This window comes from Candoia aspera, chromosome 2 (genome assembly GCF_035149785.1).
Source record: "Candoia aspera isolate rCanAsp1 chromosome 2, rCanAsp1.hap2, whole genome shotgun sequence".
Taxonomy (NCBI): Eukaryota; Metazoa; Chordata; class Lepidosauria; order Squamata; family Boidae; genus Candoia; species Candoia aspera.
Window position 1 is genome coordinate 237,849,103 of NC_086154.1, and position 16,730 is coordinate 237,865,832.

A 16,730-nucleotide genomic window follows, 5' to 3' on the forward strand; every position below is an offset into this window, starting at 1 on the left:
TTGAATCTGAACTGGCAGTGACAGACCAGAAAAGAGATCTAGGATCTGTGATAGCTCAATGAAAAATTCAGCTTAGTTTGGGGGGGGGGGGGGTAGAGAGGAGATGGATTCCAGTAGGAAAGGTATTGCAGGGAGGGCAGTATTTCTTTTCCTTCTCCCTGCCCCACTTTACCCCAGTCCCAAACTTTGCACTGCACCGACTCACCAAAAATGCAGTTTAGCTTAGCAATTCCTCCTCGTTAAGTTACATAGAACCAAAGGATAAATCTTCTTCATCCTTTGCTGGCTGCCTTGGGCCACCCAAGTTCCTACTAGAAACACTGGTATCCATTGCCTTTTGTCAAGACTTAAGAGGCATTGTCTCAATGCAGCTAAGCAAACTTTTATTTGGGAAGAGATTTTTAACTTTCAGGGATGACGAAGTAGGAAAATTTCTTACGGGATCTTTCTGATAACCTGAAACCCATAAGAAGATAAATAGAGAAATGCATTATTAAACTTTTGTTAGCATTGTCTCTTGTCTCAGGATTTATTTTCAGATAAATTCTTTTACAACTTCCCAAAAGTTTCCAGAGGAAATGTTCAAATAGCAATAGTGAATCACTATACTTCCATATTTATAATTGTAGAGGAATGTAACTCTGACCTTGGGAAGGAAGAGCCAAAACAGGAAAGTAAAACATGAGAAAGAGACTCAAAACAGCCCCACCTTGACCTTGTTGTCCTTACAAAAGGAATGGTGAATGCTTGGACAGGCTTTCAAGATTCTGTTAGCATAGCCTATTAAAATTAAGTAGCATTCCTGGAATCTATGTGCTGTTTCTTTCTTGACCTGGCTTACTTGAAGGGGCTGACAACAATAATGTTTCTAGTATAATAGTTGTAATGTCTTCATGGTGACTCTTACAGTTTCATCCTCCTTGGATATTGCGAATACATAGTATTTATCAAATATTTACTGGGTGGAAATCTGCTCTTACGGTATGTACAAAGTGGACAGTGGTCTACTGGAAAACATTATGCTGTGAATCAGTTGTTTTCTGACACTCTTTATGGTTTCAAGAGCTAGGTGAAAATGTACTGTACTTCTAGGTTATCTTTTTGATTCAAATGAAAATGAGCCATTTTAATTTGTATTACTACTTAATAATGGATTTGTAATCCATTCTTAGATTACAATGATATTTTTTTATTTTTTTCCTTTTTTCCTCTATTAAACATAGAAAACCAGTGTCAGAAAAATTGGCAATGATAATATTTTTTGATAATGTTATCCTGGTCTGTTTTTCCTGGAAGCTGCTTGCAGTTGTGTTTCAGGCAAAGTGACTTGCTTCAAATGATAATCTTACCCAATTAAATGAGTAGATAAGACCCCTATTTCCTAATTATGCATTGAAAGGCAAGTATACTGCCTTGCCAGTTTTGATTTGTTCCCAGGCTGTTTCCCCATCCCCTCAAAATCTGGAAAGTTTAATTTAAATATATTTTTGTTAGGTTGGAAACAAATCTAAATTTGAGTAACAGCTGCTACCCTATTAAGGATACTTGTATTTAAGAAAAACGCCTTCCGTGTTTTTAACTGTTCACTGGAGAGACAACCACTGAAAATATGTCCCAGAACAACTTAGTTATCTTTCTTGTTCATTATAAGTTATTGTTGGGAGTGGTGGTGGATCCTATGGAGAAAATTTATGCTTGATATCTCAGTTATTTGACGGTATGGATTTAAAGTTTTTTTTCCCCCTTCAAAATGAGACACATCACTTCCCATTTATCATAAATAGACACACTTTCATGTTGTGGCATGTAGCTGTAGTTTGCTGTTTCCTTGTGGTTTTAGCCATTATGAAATTGTGAAGCTCTATGGTTTTTTGTTGCCATGGATTTTGAGCAATGCTACATAGAACTGTTTTATTTATGAGACCTGTGTGCTGCATATCTTTGGAGAAGTATCAAAAACATAATTTGCTTGAAGGAATACATTCAATAAACTTTCTAATGAGATGCTATTTCTGAGGAACTTATCTCAGAGAAAAACCAAAGTCGGATTTTTTATGTCTACAGACAATCCCTGGAATTTAAGATAGTTAGGATATGTCAGAGTCACAAGTTGGGCATGTGGGATTATCTTCAAAGACAACATGGAGGCTGCAACTGGTGCAGAATATGCAGAACTAAATGAGATTACAGAATTCCAGTCCTGAAAATGCTGCACTGGTTGTTTACAGTATGAGCTACTGGACCCAGTAAGGTATAGATATTACTTACACAATATAGGTTCCAAGTTCCTAAAGAGGCACATTCCAATATTCAGCCTATGCCTTAAAATCAATTGAAGAGGCTCTGCTTGTAATTTCACTATAATTCCGTGATTAAGTAGGAATTCTCTCTCAAAGGATGTTTGACTAGCTGTATTGTTATAGAAAACTTGGAAGACATGCCTCTTCTGCCAAGCATGTGGGATAAGAAGAACTCCAGGACATTTTTAGATAGCCCATTATTTTGCTTGGGTTAGGATTTTTTTTATGAACACTAATTTTTAATATTTATTGTTTTTAACCATTGTTGACTTTATTCTGACAGTATATTTAAGATGGTTTTTATTGTTCTCTTGTAAAAAGTTAGGAGTTTTTTTTAAAAGAAAAATGTGACAGAAAATGAATAGTTTTTGTATATGTGTGTGCTCATGTGTTTCAGTTTTTGTCATTTAAAAATCTATTTTTTTAGTTTAATTATTTTCATTTGTACACTTAAAAAAAAAAGACAGTAGCCCAAAATATACTGGTTTGTGGAAGACATGAAACATGTAGAAATATAAAAAGGATACTTTCTTTTAAAATGAGGTGTACCTTTGGACTTGTGCAGCTGAGAATCATATATTTAATTCATAGTAGGCTATGTACACAGTTGACTACCCTGCTTATTCGTCAGCTGGCATTTGGGGGAAAGTTTATGCAGCTAGCAAAAGGCTGGCAATACAGAGAATTTGGATCTGGGCCCTACGCTGCAGCAAAGCTTGCCCTCTTCTGCAGTGTGCTGCCTTAAATGCTGCTGGGCAAATTGGCCATCCTGGGACATCTTGACCATTGGTAGAAGGGGCATTAGTTATGAATTGCTTTCTAAATCTAAATATTATCATGCTGTCTAAAAATATGATTGGACTATGTGACACTTCCTGATAAATTGACATAACTGAGCCCTCAAATGGCTGTGTGTGCAATATAACTTACTTAATGATTCCAGGGCTTAATTTTAGTTAGAGCTGACTGTGATATAGATTCAGTGCGTGGGTTCCATGATGTATAATGACATAGGAAAGAATAAATCACTCCCCAAAAATATGTGCAAAACATCCCTTATACACTGATAAATGCATTCCCAATATTATTCTCAGTTTATAGATTTGAGGCTGAAGAAGGTTTAGGTTTAATGGGAAGCTGACAAAAACTGGATGCTTGTATATGCTTATTATATAGCAATCCTATGTAAAATGCAGGCTTGCCTCCTTTCCCAACCTCATACTAGGAAGAGGTCTTCTTTTCTGTTCCCAGCACTGGGCTCCAGCAGGGGAAGAGAGAACTTAACTTTAAGGTCAGTGAAAGAAGGCTTGATGTGAGTTGGATAAATGTTCTCTGCCCATTCAGAAAAACAGTAATAGCCCATCAGCTCCACTTACTCTGGAGTCCTTGGTGCTCTCTGAGCTTGGTTGCTTGCTTGCAGATGTTTCACTGTTCAACTGGGTATCATCATCAGTGGGTACTAGTTGGTAGTGAAAGCCCACTGATGATGTTACCTAGTTGGGTAGTGAAACATCTGCAAGCAAACAACCAAGCTCAGAGAGCACCAAGGACTCCACAGTTCAACCCTGAGCTATGCATATTATCTTCTATTGGATCCACTTACTCTGTCTTCTGAAGAGTTCAAAATTACTGTAACTCAAGATATAGTAGCTGTTGTCTAAACCCAAGTTATTTGAAATTCTCTGTTCAATCCATAATCCCCTGTACATTTTTAGCTACATATGTTTTGTGCGTATGCACGGGACTTTTTTTCATAGTGTTTTAGGCTAGCATATATTACTCAAATCAGGTCCCCACAGATACATTAAAGAATAAATTGTCACAAGTAGTAATGAAGCCCTCCTAGTAGTGGATGACAGTTTTCAGATAAAAACAAAACCACGCACATTAAAACTGCTTTTATGAAATGTTTGGTTATATTCTTTTCTGGTGAGATAACAAATTAACAAATTATATGGCATATTCAAATGTTTATACTCCAATACAAGCAGTGCTGTTTTCTCTTATGGCAATAGAAGAAGAAAAACTTGATCTTGCTTTTCTTTGCTTCCAGTCTAAGAATGCAGTAGTAAATATAGTGATCCTGTTTACTGTGTAGAAGAGGAGAATCTCGTGAGTGGAACTTTACTATTTATATGAGAAAGGAATGGAATGACAATGATTCAATATACTGTAAATTTTAAATGGATATATGGGATAATCATCTTTGGTGTGTTAATTTTTCCAGTAAGCAGAGTTTCAGTACGTTGATACTCCTATGGTATACTTAAGAGTACAATCATTGGGAATAAATTACATTAAGCTCAATATGTCTGATTCTGGAATATCATTGTTGAATATTTTTGTAGCAGTTTTTAGAAAATACAGCTGCAGCTATTCTTTGCCCCTTTGACCAATACCATCTCAGTCCAGTTAATAAATTATATAGAAGAATTTAGAAGGTCTGTGCATTGTTTGATGCAATAAACATGAAACCTAACTAGAAACATTCAACTCACATTGTTTCAGTAAACTTAAACCCATCTATTTTTAATTCATGCAAAATCATCTTGGAATGCCACTGCTATTGTATTGTACAAAGTCACTTTATCCAACTCAAGTTGCTAACTGAACTGAAAGAGATAGCAGAATCTGACAATTGGAGAGAGAGTTTGTCTTTCTCAAGGCCTAGGAAAGATGGATATGGAAACATTCAAGCAACTGAATTATACATTGGGAGTAGCTGGAAACTGCTTTGGAATCTAATCCAATATTAAATGTAAGCCACTTTCCTATCGTCTTCAATACTTTGCATGCAGTTTATAAGTGTTGTATGGAGGTGTGGGGTGCTGTGTTTTGCCAGCAACAGCATGTTACCATAAGATTTCAGGAAAAAGACTTCCCCTATGCTTTAGTGATGCCTATTCTCCATGCAACAAATTAGAAACAATACATTTTAAAAACTATATGACCAAGGCTCTTAAATGTTCAAGAATATGTGGTAAATTATTATGAATAATGAATTCTAGAGCAATACTTTCCTGACTATGATGGGTGCAATGTAACTGAAGCTGCCAAGACAGTTGTCTGAAATTGGCACGAACTGAGTTGGATCTTATAATAGTGGAAGAATTCTGTGAGTTTTCTATGAATGCTGTTAGCTATTTTTTCAGGTGTGGTCAAAATAATATGTTAGATATATTAGCTGGATTTCTAATAATTGTTGAAATGGTAGTAAATTTCACGAACTTCCTGAAATGAGCTGAACAATTATATAGTGAGAATCTAAACATTGTAATTTTATCTTCAGCCATTATCATATTTTAAAATACCTTAATTTTAGTGCTATTTATTTATTCAGATGAACAAATGGAGAATGTGGCTGCTGTCTTCACTCCTGATGTTTATATGTGTAAGTGAAAATTTGGAAGGCACTAAATATCTTCAGATAATTGGATATTTGCAACAAGTACAGACTTTAGCTGTGCATAAAGGACCTACAAGTGTACAGTTGTGCTTATTTGCTCTCCATCCATGTACAATGAGTACATGATTGTAAGTCAAGTTGCCACCTACAAATATGTACTTACGTTATGAGGACAGTGGGCAGGATCAAAGTAAATTTTCTCCTGCTGAGATGAATAAATTCCACAAGAATGTAGCAGCTTGCTAGTAAATATTATTAGACTCAATTAAGTAATACACCAACTGTGACTAAAGTACATCTCCATCTGTGTTGCCCAGTTATCACCCACATGAATAGTGGGCTTGAGATGCAATTGGGCAAAGGAAAGGGACTATATAAAATCAAAAAGCTATTAAAACATCCTGGCTAGTGCATTTTTTACACTAATTAAAAAATAAAAATGTAATAGAATCCTGATGAGAAGGGAGAAGAGGTAACTTCTATGATGTAGAGAACTCTGATTGTTGAATTATATGACAACTTATCGTTCATGTACTTGCTTACTCATGCATTTCTATGTCAGATATTATTGATTTGATTAGAAACAGTGATTTCCAATATGCACATAAATGGATAACTGTCAAGGAAGTCAAACAAGTACATCTTTCATGCAAAAAGAACAAACTTCACCAAAATGAGGTGAAAAGGAAGTTGAAAAGGAAAATCAAAGGGACCAGGTTTCTCCAAAGTGCTTGAAAATCACCATAAATCTAAAATACCTATTTAGAATGCTTGTATCAGTTTTTTCAAACTTGGCAACTTTAAGATAGGTGGACTTCAATTCCCAGTGCTGGCTGGGGAATTCTGGGAGTTGAACTCCACACATCTTAAAGTTGCCAAGTTTGAAAAACACTGGCTTAGATCAATGAAGGGTGCTCATGTGGTTAATGAGTAGGATCAAACAGCTATTAGATATAAGTAGCCTTCCTTCAAAAATCTTGTCCAAGCAGGAGAACAAAAGAAATGCATTTTGACAGAAGAAACCCAGGCAGACAATAAAGGGTGCCAGAAAAGGGATTAAACTGTTGAATGTAAAATGTGTTAAAAATATAAATGGAATTGAAGTTATCCTAGAAGATAACCAGAGAATATTTCAGTGAAACATAGGTGAATTATTTGGATAACTTTCGTAACCTGGATTTTTCATGTCGAAACACTGAACTGAGGCAAATAGAGATGCCAAAATATGAAGTTACATATCACATACAAATTTGCATAAAGTGAGACACTGAACCAGTAGCAAAAAGGGGGTTCGGGGTATGGAGTCAAATTTTGCAAGCCAAATGTATTGATAAAAGCTCATAGTTTTAGAGCCTTCTTCTTAAGCACTCAGTTACTCACACATTTTCTTCCCTCATGTTCTATTGTTTCCATCTTTTCTACAGCTGGATTTCTAATGGCAGACTGAGATAGAATGCATCACAGCACTGCAAATTCTATTTGCATTCTTTGTTATGTTGCATATAGGAGATTAGCTCAGGTTAACATCCTAGGGCTGAGGACCCTTTGCCAGCTTCAGTGTGACATACTACATTCAACTTTGTTTCTAGCGTTAGGTCTTTTTCCTTTTCATTTTGAGTAAGGGAATTGGATAAGATGTTGATGGCTGTTTCGATCCCATAGTAAGAATAGTAGCTACTGCAGGTATGGAAATACCTGGGAGACAGGGCACACAACTAGAGCAACTGAACAACACAATGAGTTGTAAATGTGTGAGGTCAGAAAGGGGTTTTGGTGGGAAGAAATTCTGGAATGATTCCAGATATTTGGTACAAATTGACTATGCTGGCTCAAACTGCCTTGTTGTTGTTATTTTGCATTTTTTTGTATTAAACAATTGATCTCATAATAGCAAATTTATAAAAAGTGAGGGAAACCTGTATACAGATTAGATAAAATAGTATCCATCCAAAGTTTCAAAGAACTTAGATATGACATTTTCCCTAAATTAAGTATTTATTCCTAAGGAATGAAAAATGGATAATACAACTTCAGTTTTGATGTGAGAAAGGATATGGTATATGAATTTGGCTAACGAGTTTCATATCTACTTCAAGTGAACTGATGAAACATAACACAGAAAATTATAATAAGCATTTATATTTTCATTAGATAATGTCTGTTTTTTAAAATCATTTGTACAGATGGTTCCAAAACAACTAGCTATGGAAGATTTCAAAGGCACACAACCTGAACTTCATCAAAACTTACTTGGTAAATTTAACTTAATGAGTATTGGCAGCCTAAATATTGGTTCAGATAATTATTTATTTGTGATGGAAAAAAACAACTAGAGGTGAATTCCATGTCAAACACTCCAAAAGACTTCACAATATTCCAGAGTTCTGAATGATATTTTATTGTAGCTTAACAGGTAAGAAATTTAAAATGGTTTTATACACTTCTGGGAATCCAGGCATCATGATGAATTAAGGTGGTTCTTTTAAAAAATCCTAAATCACCTTAGCGTACTTAGGAGCAATTTAAGATGACATCAGTTCAGTTCATTAGCTACAAACATATCTTGACAGAGACACTGTAGGATTCTTCCCATTACAAAATTGTCAAAGTGTTCCAGTGGAATAGCTATTCATGCTAGATTTGTTATGCTATACAACAAAATAATGTGCTTTTGACTGGATTAAAAGTAACATACAAAATACATGCCCTCACTTATTCCCTTTCGGGGTAAGTAGCATAATGCAAAGCACAGAAAAAGGAGTCAGAAGAAGAGAAAGAAAAGCATAAGGGGAAAAAAAAAACTCTTTTAGTCTACTGCCATTCACTATTTCTTTCCATTCCTTTCTATCCTTCCAAATAATCTTTGCTTGCATTGTGTCCACACACTGCGTCATAAATGGTCTTTTCTTTAAAAATTTCACCTTTTTTCAGAGGATCTCATTAACTCCATCCGGTCACAACTTTCTCAGTCTTCCCTTTCTTCTCCATCCATCCATACTTCCTTTTTTAAAAAAAAGTTGCTGAGATTAGAAAGTTTATATTTTTACCACTAGGTTTGAGACAAAGGCTGTCAGTAAAAGTTTCTGGCACAATTGCATTCCTATGGCTAATTTGCAAGCCGAATCAAAATCTTTAGAAATGCCTGTCAACCCAAAAGCAATGATGCATCAAATAATCTTCCCCAAAGGCAAAGTAAGAAACAGAAACCTAATATTATTTAGATTATAAAAATAATTTGTCTACATATATATTTTAAATCACCTGCTGAAAACTAAGATAAAGTTTACATTTTTACCTGGTATATTTACTCCAGATTTTTTTTTCTAAAAAATACCTTTATTGAATCCACATATAATCATCAACATAACCCATTTCAATCTATCAGATCTTAACTGCAATGACAGTTCCAATTCTAAAATGCACCCAAAATATTTTTTTTCATGTAATTTCTAATAGCTGTGTGGTCTTTGGCCTCATCCAGATAGCATACTTTAACTGGGTTTTCTCAGCAGCCATCTGCTCAGCAACAATACACATGGTGTAAACTGCTGACATTTCTTCAAAACTATATAATTTAGTTTGCCTCCCAACTCAGTTAATTTAACCTGTAAAACAAGTTTAGAAACCTTAAAATGGATGACTGGTTTGAAGGAATATTTTTTGAGCACCTCAAACTTTATTATTTTCTAGTATGGGATTGCCTTTCAGCACTTAAATTCTGTTATCTACTGGATCAAATGATTTTCTCATTGTAATATCAGTATTTCTTTAATAGGACTGCATTAATTATAATTTCATTTTTAGAAAATTATGTTGTGATTTTGCAAGGATGCTTTGTTTGCACTGAATACACTTAGCACATCACCTTTTGATTATTCTCATCATGGCTTCCTTCCTTCAGAGTGAGAGGCAAACTGCTGTTTAGAAGCTTTGAAAATTGAGGTATTATTAGAGATAACCAGCTTTGATGGAACGTATGAAATGTGTTTTTAATGAGGTAATAAGTTCACAGCATTTTAAAATCCTCCAAACATAGATTTTTAGTGCTGTCAACATTTGACTGTTGACAACACCAGCATGACATGCAACTTCCTTGCAGTGTTCTCATGATGTAATCAGGATTCCTGCAACAGTGTTATCTTTTATGATGACAATGATGCATTTTGGGATGAGACAAAAGGAGTATAAATGGAAAACACTATAGTTGAATCCATATGCAAGATAGAAACAGACTTTAACTAAAAACAAAATCTAATATATCATAGAAGAAGAAATATTTAACTGAAACTGAGGTAGCAGAACAGAAAAAATAAAACGGAATATGGGCCATAATCAATAGCTATGCTACTTAGAATATGTATTCACTACCAAGGATAAACTATGCAATCACTGGAATATAACCAATCTAAGCAGATGGATTTATTCTGTGCCCAAAATTGTAGCTCAAAACGCATTTGTGATATTCAGCTCAGCACACATAAACAGAAGTATTTTAACCCATAATATTGAGAAGAGTAATAAAAAAGCCTAAACATTAACATAATATGAAATATTTCATCAATGAAACATTTAGATTACCTTATCTAAGTATGTACCACAAGTATACATCAGAATATGCAAACTGTCCTATACATTTTTATGAAATATACTTCCAGGATTGATTTTGCATACAGGTAGTCCTCGCTTAATGAGTGTAATGGTTGCCTACCCCAAACACTCAGACTCACAAGAGGTTACTTAAATGAAATCTGATTTATTAGGGAAATTATGGCAATTACAGAGAAAGCTGAGAATGAGCAAAAGCGCGCGAAAATACAAACAAAATCCCCTTGCTTGAGGAGAACCCCTCCCTCGCCCGGCCATATCAACCGCCCCTTCCCAGGTGCTGGAAACCGTTAGCCTCAGCCTGGGAAAGCAACCTTGAATCCCTGACCTAATCCAAACACATTCCAATACAGCAGCCAAGAGATAACACCTCAGCAGAGGAATTATCCACCCACTCCTGAGAGTCAGCCCCCTCCAAGGAAATGGCATGCGAGGCGTTACGATGTACCAGGCACATTGAAACGGTGAACATGACAATGAGGACTTAATTTGTTTAATGATCGTCCGGAGTTATGACAGCACTGAAAAAACTGACTTACTACTGTTCCTCACACTTATGACCGCTGCAGCGTCCCCACGGTCACGTGATTGCGATTCAGGCACTTGGCAACTCTTGTGCATTTATGACAGTTGCAGTGTTCCACAGTCATGCGACTGCCATTTTTGACCTTTCCAGCCAGCTTCTGATAAGCAAAAACAATATGGAACTGTGTGATTCACTTAACAACCACACGATTCACTTAATGGTCACTGCAGAAATGGTCATAAAACCAGGTCCAGATTTGCTTAATGACCACATCACTTGGCGACCTAAATTCCGGTCTCAATTTTAGTCATTAAGTGAGGACTACCTGTATATGTTTATTTACTCAAAGATCAAACCCAACCTTGTAAAACACTGTTAAATTCTAATGAGAGCTTATCCCATCCAAAGCATCATGCTGAGTCCCTTTTGAGTCCCTTTTGTGAAGAACCATATACTAACACTGTAGACATTCTTGAGGCCTTTAACAATTAACAATGAGCCAAAGCAAGAATAGAAACATAAGTATCTGCAGGATCTGAAGCAGGATCAGAACGACAAAAGCAGCATTGTGCTATTGCAATCCCAGCCCGACCCCTTTGGGATGTGTGTGTGACATCACATTGTGCACATAAAGGGAGCTGAGCTTGCACTGCAACTAGACGAAGCTGCTTTTGCCATTCAACCTTCCCCTTGGAGCATCTCTGCTTGGAGATGTTATTTAAGATATACAGAGATCCAAAGTCCCGCTTAGGGTTTTATACAGATTGAAGAGATCACAAAATACAGTAGATTGGAGAGGAGGAGACAGCATGCGTTATTATTAATAGGTAAGTGGGTAATATGGGCTTTTTACAAATAATTGATCAAAGGAGTGACTATAGTCCTAAGAGCAAACCCTGCATACCATGCCAAACCCACCATATTAACAAGTTTCCCCAAATCATTTTGGGAAATGGGTCTCCACTGGAACTCTTTCAATATTAACATTGTTAGCATTTCCACTTCTGGCTTTGTTTTCTTCTGGCTGAAAGACTGGTTACTTGAATCAAGAAAAGTGACAGGATTTTCCTTAAGATTCTCCAGGTCAAGAAACAGACACCGCAGGGACTCCAGGAATACTCTTTATTGTGGTAAAATAGAATGTCAGACTCTTAAAAGCCTTCCAAGTTTCTCTTTGTTCCATCTTATACCACACAAAATCAAGATAGGGTTGTTTTGAGTCTCTTTCTTATGCATCCCCTTTTTCTCAGGACTGTGTAATCTTTTCTGACAATCCCACTTTACAGATCATTCATTCCTGTCCCGCTTAACAGCTTGCTTATACCTTCCCTATACTCAAGGTCAGCTCTAAATTCCTGAACAGAGATAGAGGTATGAACCCATAATTAACTAGCATTCACACAGACACTGATTCTGTACTATACAAGTCTATGAACTTAGAGAAGTAGCAAGATGACTGTTTTCAATGACTTGAAATATTCAGTTCAGTCTTTCTTCTGTCTCCCTGAATATTGTCCTGTTAAGGACTTACAGGATCTTTCTTTGCTCTGCGTTCTTGCCATTAAAATTCCCCCACCCCAGACTAATATAAAAGGTGCATGATGGGATACGATTGCTCCTTCTTGTTGAATTGACCGAGTCAGCTAACGTTGGGCTGAGCAAATGTTTGATAGAATTTCTTCATGGTTGCCATTTCAGCACTAATAAACTATGGACTACTAATTGTGCTCTTATACTTTGGTTTATAAATGCATATTCATATTTTGATTATTGCCAATGCTCTCTCTGTTTAGTTCTTTTTCATTAAAGGCTCTATCTCCTTGAAAAAATGAAAAAGTTCATAAACATCCATCAATTGGATATCATATGTAGGGCTACCAGTTCTAGTCTGCAAAAATCTAGATGAGGGAGCAGAGAGATACAAAAGCTCTAGATTTTTTCTGCCATCCAGTGGTTATCTGGATTTTTTGCAGCCCAGTCCAAGTAGCCCTAATCATGTTGAATAGCAACACCTAGTTCATCTAATCTGGTTATACTAAACTAGGAATATTTGCACACGGTATTACTAAGAATCAGTTCACACCAAATTGTATTTCTCACTGTACTCAGCTGAGTGTCAGTTCAGCTATACTTCGTACGATGTCAACTATTTTTAATTTGTTTCTAATAAGTGAGAGAGCCAGGTTGGTGTAGTGGTTAAGGTACCAGGCTAGAAACCAGGAGTTCATGAGTTCTAGTCCCGCCTTAGGCACAAAGCCAGCTGGATGACCTTGGGCCAGTCACTTTCTTTCAGCCCCGGGAAGAAGGCAATGGCAAACCACTGCTGGGGAAAAAAAGAAACTTTGCCAAGAAAACTGGAGGGACTTGTCCAGACAGTTGCCAAGGGTCAAGACTGATTCAAAGGTACCCCTGCCCCCCAAAAAGTGCGGGGGGTATCTTCAGTCTCTCCTCATAAATGCCAGATTGTTGTCCAGAAATTAGTTTGTTGGCTTTTCTCAGTATAACAGTTTTCTTGATTATTCTCGCATAGCTTGATGTGTTTAACCTTATGATGTGGTTCTAAAAACAAAACAAAAACAAAAAATGCTTCTAACATATGAGAGGATAACCTGAGCATGTAACTCTTTTTGATTGCCCTTGAACAGGCCAGAAATGAACCTTCTGTATTCATTCTTCTTTTCATCTATTCATTCTGTATTCTCTGATTTGATCAGTTCTGCCATTTTGCTCACATTTTCACCAGCATTCAAGTATTTCCCGGTGTACTGTTTGAACTTTGTTTTTGTGGCAACATCTTCCACAACGTATTTAGATAAAGCTATTCTTCCTTTTTATAAATATTTTTAGGTTAGCATACTAAAAACTAGGGTATCATTTCACCTGCTAGAGGGTGAGCATACCAGCAAGCTGTTTTCTCTTCTGTAAATTGCCTTTTGATGTTATTTTGTTTTGAACGGTAACACTTGGCCTGAATTAATCATTTCCCAGTGTTTGCCATTGTGATGCTTGCGAAGCTAATGATATTCCATCATTTGTAAATTTGAATTCAAGATTTGAGATGATAAACCCTACTGGGGAATCAAAGGTTGCCATTTCCTAAATTGCAGAAAACAAATAGTGCATATTGTGCCACACTTCATGCATACCACTCTTCAGTTAAAAGGTATTTTTAACCATTTAACTGTTTCATTATTGGCCATACATTTGTGCACATGTGAGCTTGTATATATGTGATAATGGAGAACTTGTTTATGAGTGAACTTTTGTTCGGTAATTATAATCTCCTAATAATGGAAGATCAACACTGGATGCAGCTCAAAGTTCTAGCCTGCTATCACCAGGAGATTTGCACCAACTGTAACTCTAATTATTCTTCAAATACAGTCTCAGCGAAGACACACACACAGACACACATATATGCATATCTAGAGAAACACACACTTGGGAAATCCCAGGAAACACTGATTTTCAAAACCACTTATTATTTCCATTTCTGATGGTTCATTTTCACTGTTCCCTTCAATAATATTTTACCATTTTTTTCTGATTCTATGAGATGCAAATTAAAAACAATTACCCATTACTTTTTACTGATACAAAAGAACAATGGAGTTGAAGAAAAAAAACGCTTAATCTTAGATAACAGTTTTATAAACCTAGATAAACCTAGATAAACTATAAAATCTTGGATAACAACTTTATAAACAGAAGATATAGTAGAAGATTAGGCCACCACATTCTGCTGATAATTCACAATCCAGTTAAACTGGAGGGTTTTAAAGATTAATTAAGCCATTTCAGTCACTTTGGTTTCAATAGTTCTAATCCAGTATGTATTTCATCTAAATGTTAAAGATTTCAGAATAGTGTACTCACATTCAGTAAAGTGAGACAATAACGTGACTGCTATGTATTAAAGATATGGGCAGGCTGATGAGAAAGGACATGTTGTTTTTGATTTGGGATGTCAAGCCAGTTAGGTCTTTAAAAGAAAGACTAGGAATCTTTTAGAGCTAATGGCAATTCCTAAGCTAGGATTATCCCCAAGCAGCACATTTCCTCCTGAAGGAGTGGAGTGTGACCAGAATAGGCAGGATTCCAGCTTCTCAGACCCTTGTACCATCCACCTACATCAGTGCTTCTCAACCTCAGCAAGTTTAAGATGTGTGGACTTCAACTCCCAGAATTGGGAGTGGCAGAATTGCAGGATTCTGGCAGTTGAAGTCCACACATCTTAAACTTGCTGAAGTTGAGAAACACTGACCTACAGGGATCTCCACAACTGAGTGAAGCAGAAATCTAGTGCTACTTTCTATCTTGAAAGGTAAGAATGTAAGGCAGGTTTTTATAAGCTAAGCAAAAACAAAGGAATAAACATTCAAAGGCTCATTCAGGTTCTTGTACCTGTGAAATATGTGGCAGTTGTGAATAGTAGGGACATCTTTCCCCCCAGTTTCTCAGCAATGCGTGTGAGAATTCTGATTTATATTAGAAGAATCACAGCATGCATAATAACATAACTTCAAAAGTGTTAATTACCCATATCAATTTTTTTTGGATACATGTTGAATAACTTTCAAATTATCAGACAGCAAAATGCCAGATAATCATGAGTATTGTATCCAACAGATCTGGAAGGTACTAGGTTGGCAAAGATTGTGTTAGAAAATTATTTTGGTTCAGTTTGTACTTATTTTACTTTTTTCCTTGATCTTAGATCCAAGATAATACATAGATATTTTGTGAAGGAATTTAATCAATCTTTTTTTAAATGCCATAACTGTTAGTTGCTTCAACCCATCACTTTACTAATGAATTGATTCTTGTGAAACACAGGCATTGTGGAAATACCTTTTCAGTAAAGTTCATACATGTCTGTACTGATCAGTTTTTAAAACAAAGTTTATGTCACAAATTTATCCTGACTCTTAACCAGAGGGAAGAAGAAAGAAGACAGATAGAGGTTACTTTAACACTCTGTGAAGAAACTGGCTAATTTCTATTAGTGTCAAAACAGATCCTAATGAAGTTGTATCTAAAATTCTAAGACTTGAAAATGGAACAATGTATTGTTCTGGCTTTTGCATTTCTCTGCATTTCACTTTATTTCTTTTCAAATAGGAGATGAGTTATAACCATGTCAGGATAGTTTTTACCAAGTCAAAGCAGGCTGAATGCAAAAGTAAAGGATAAGTTTAATTAGGAAAAAGGGTGCTTCAGTTTTCTGATGTCTGCAAATCATTTTTATAATGAAAGTACTTGGGTGCTGCATTGCTTCATTACCTCACCCCTCCTACTAGAAAAAAGTCAACGAAGTATCTCATCTTCACATATGCCTGCTATAAAATGCATCACCACCACCACCACCATCTTCCTTTGATAACTATAGGCTCCCAGTTTTCACTAATGGTATGCCAATTTTTTAAAAAAGCAGGTAACAGTATCCTCTCTTGTTGATGTCTAGATTGGGTACTAGGCTATTATCTCTGAATTGAGGTTTTACACATCTGTTTTCATAGTAATGCATCCACCAGTTTCCTAAATTTTATGGTTTTTTATTTGCCAGTCTTTCGGTTCTTGTTTCTGAAACATTTGAACTAAGATGAAGCCTGCTCAGCAAGACACTTCTGGAGCTCTTCACGATCCCTTTTTGATTTTACCACCCTGAATAGTTGGGTATCAACAGCAAACATGGCTAATTCATTGATCAGCTCTATCTCCAAACCATTTATACATACACAAGTTAAAAAGCAAGGGACGCGGTGGCGCTGCGGGTTAAACCGCTGAGCTGCCGATCGGAAGGTCGGCGGTTCGAAACCGCGTGGCGGGGTGAGCTCCCGTTGCTCGTCCCAGCTCCTGCTCACCTAGCAGTTCGAAAACATGCAAATGTGAG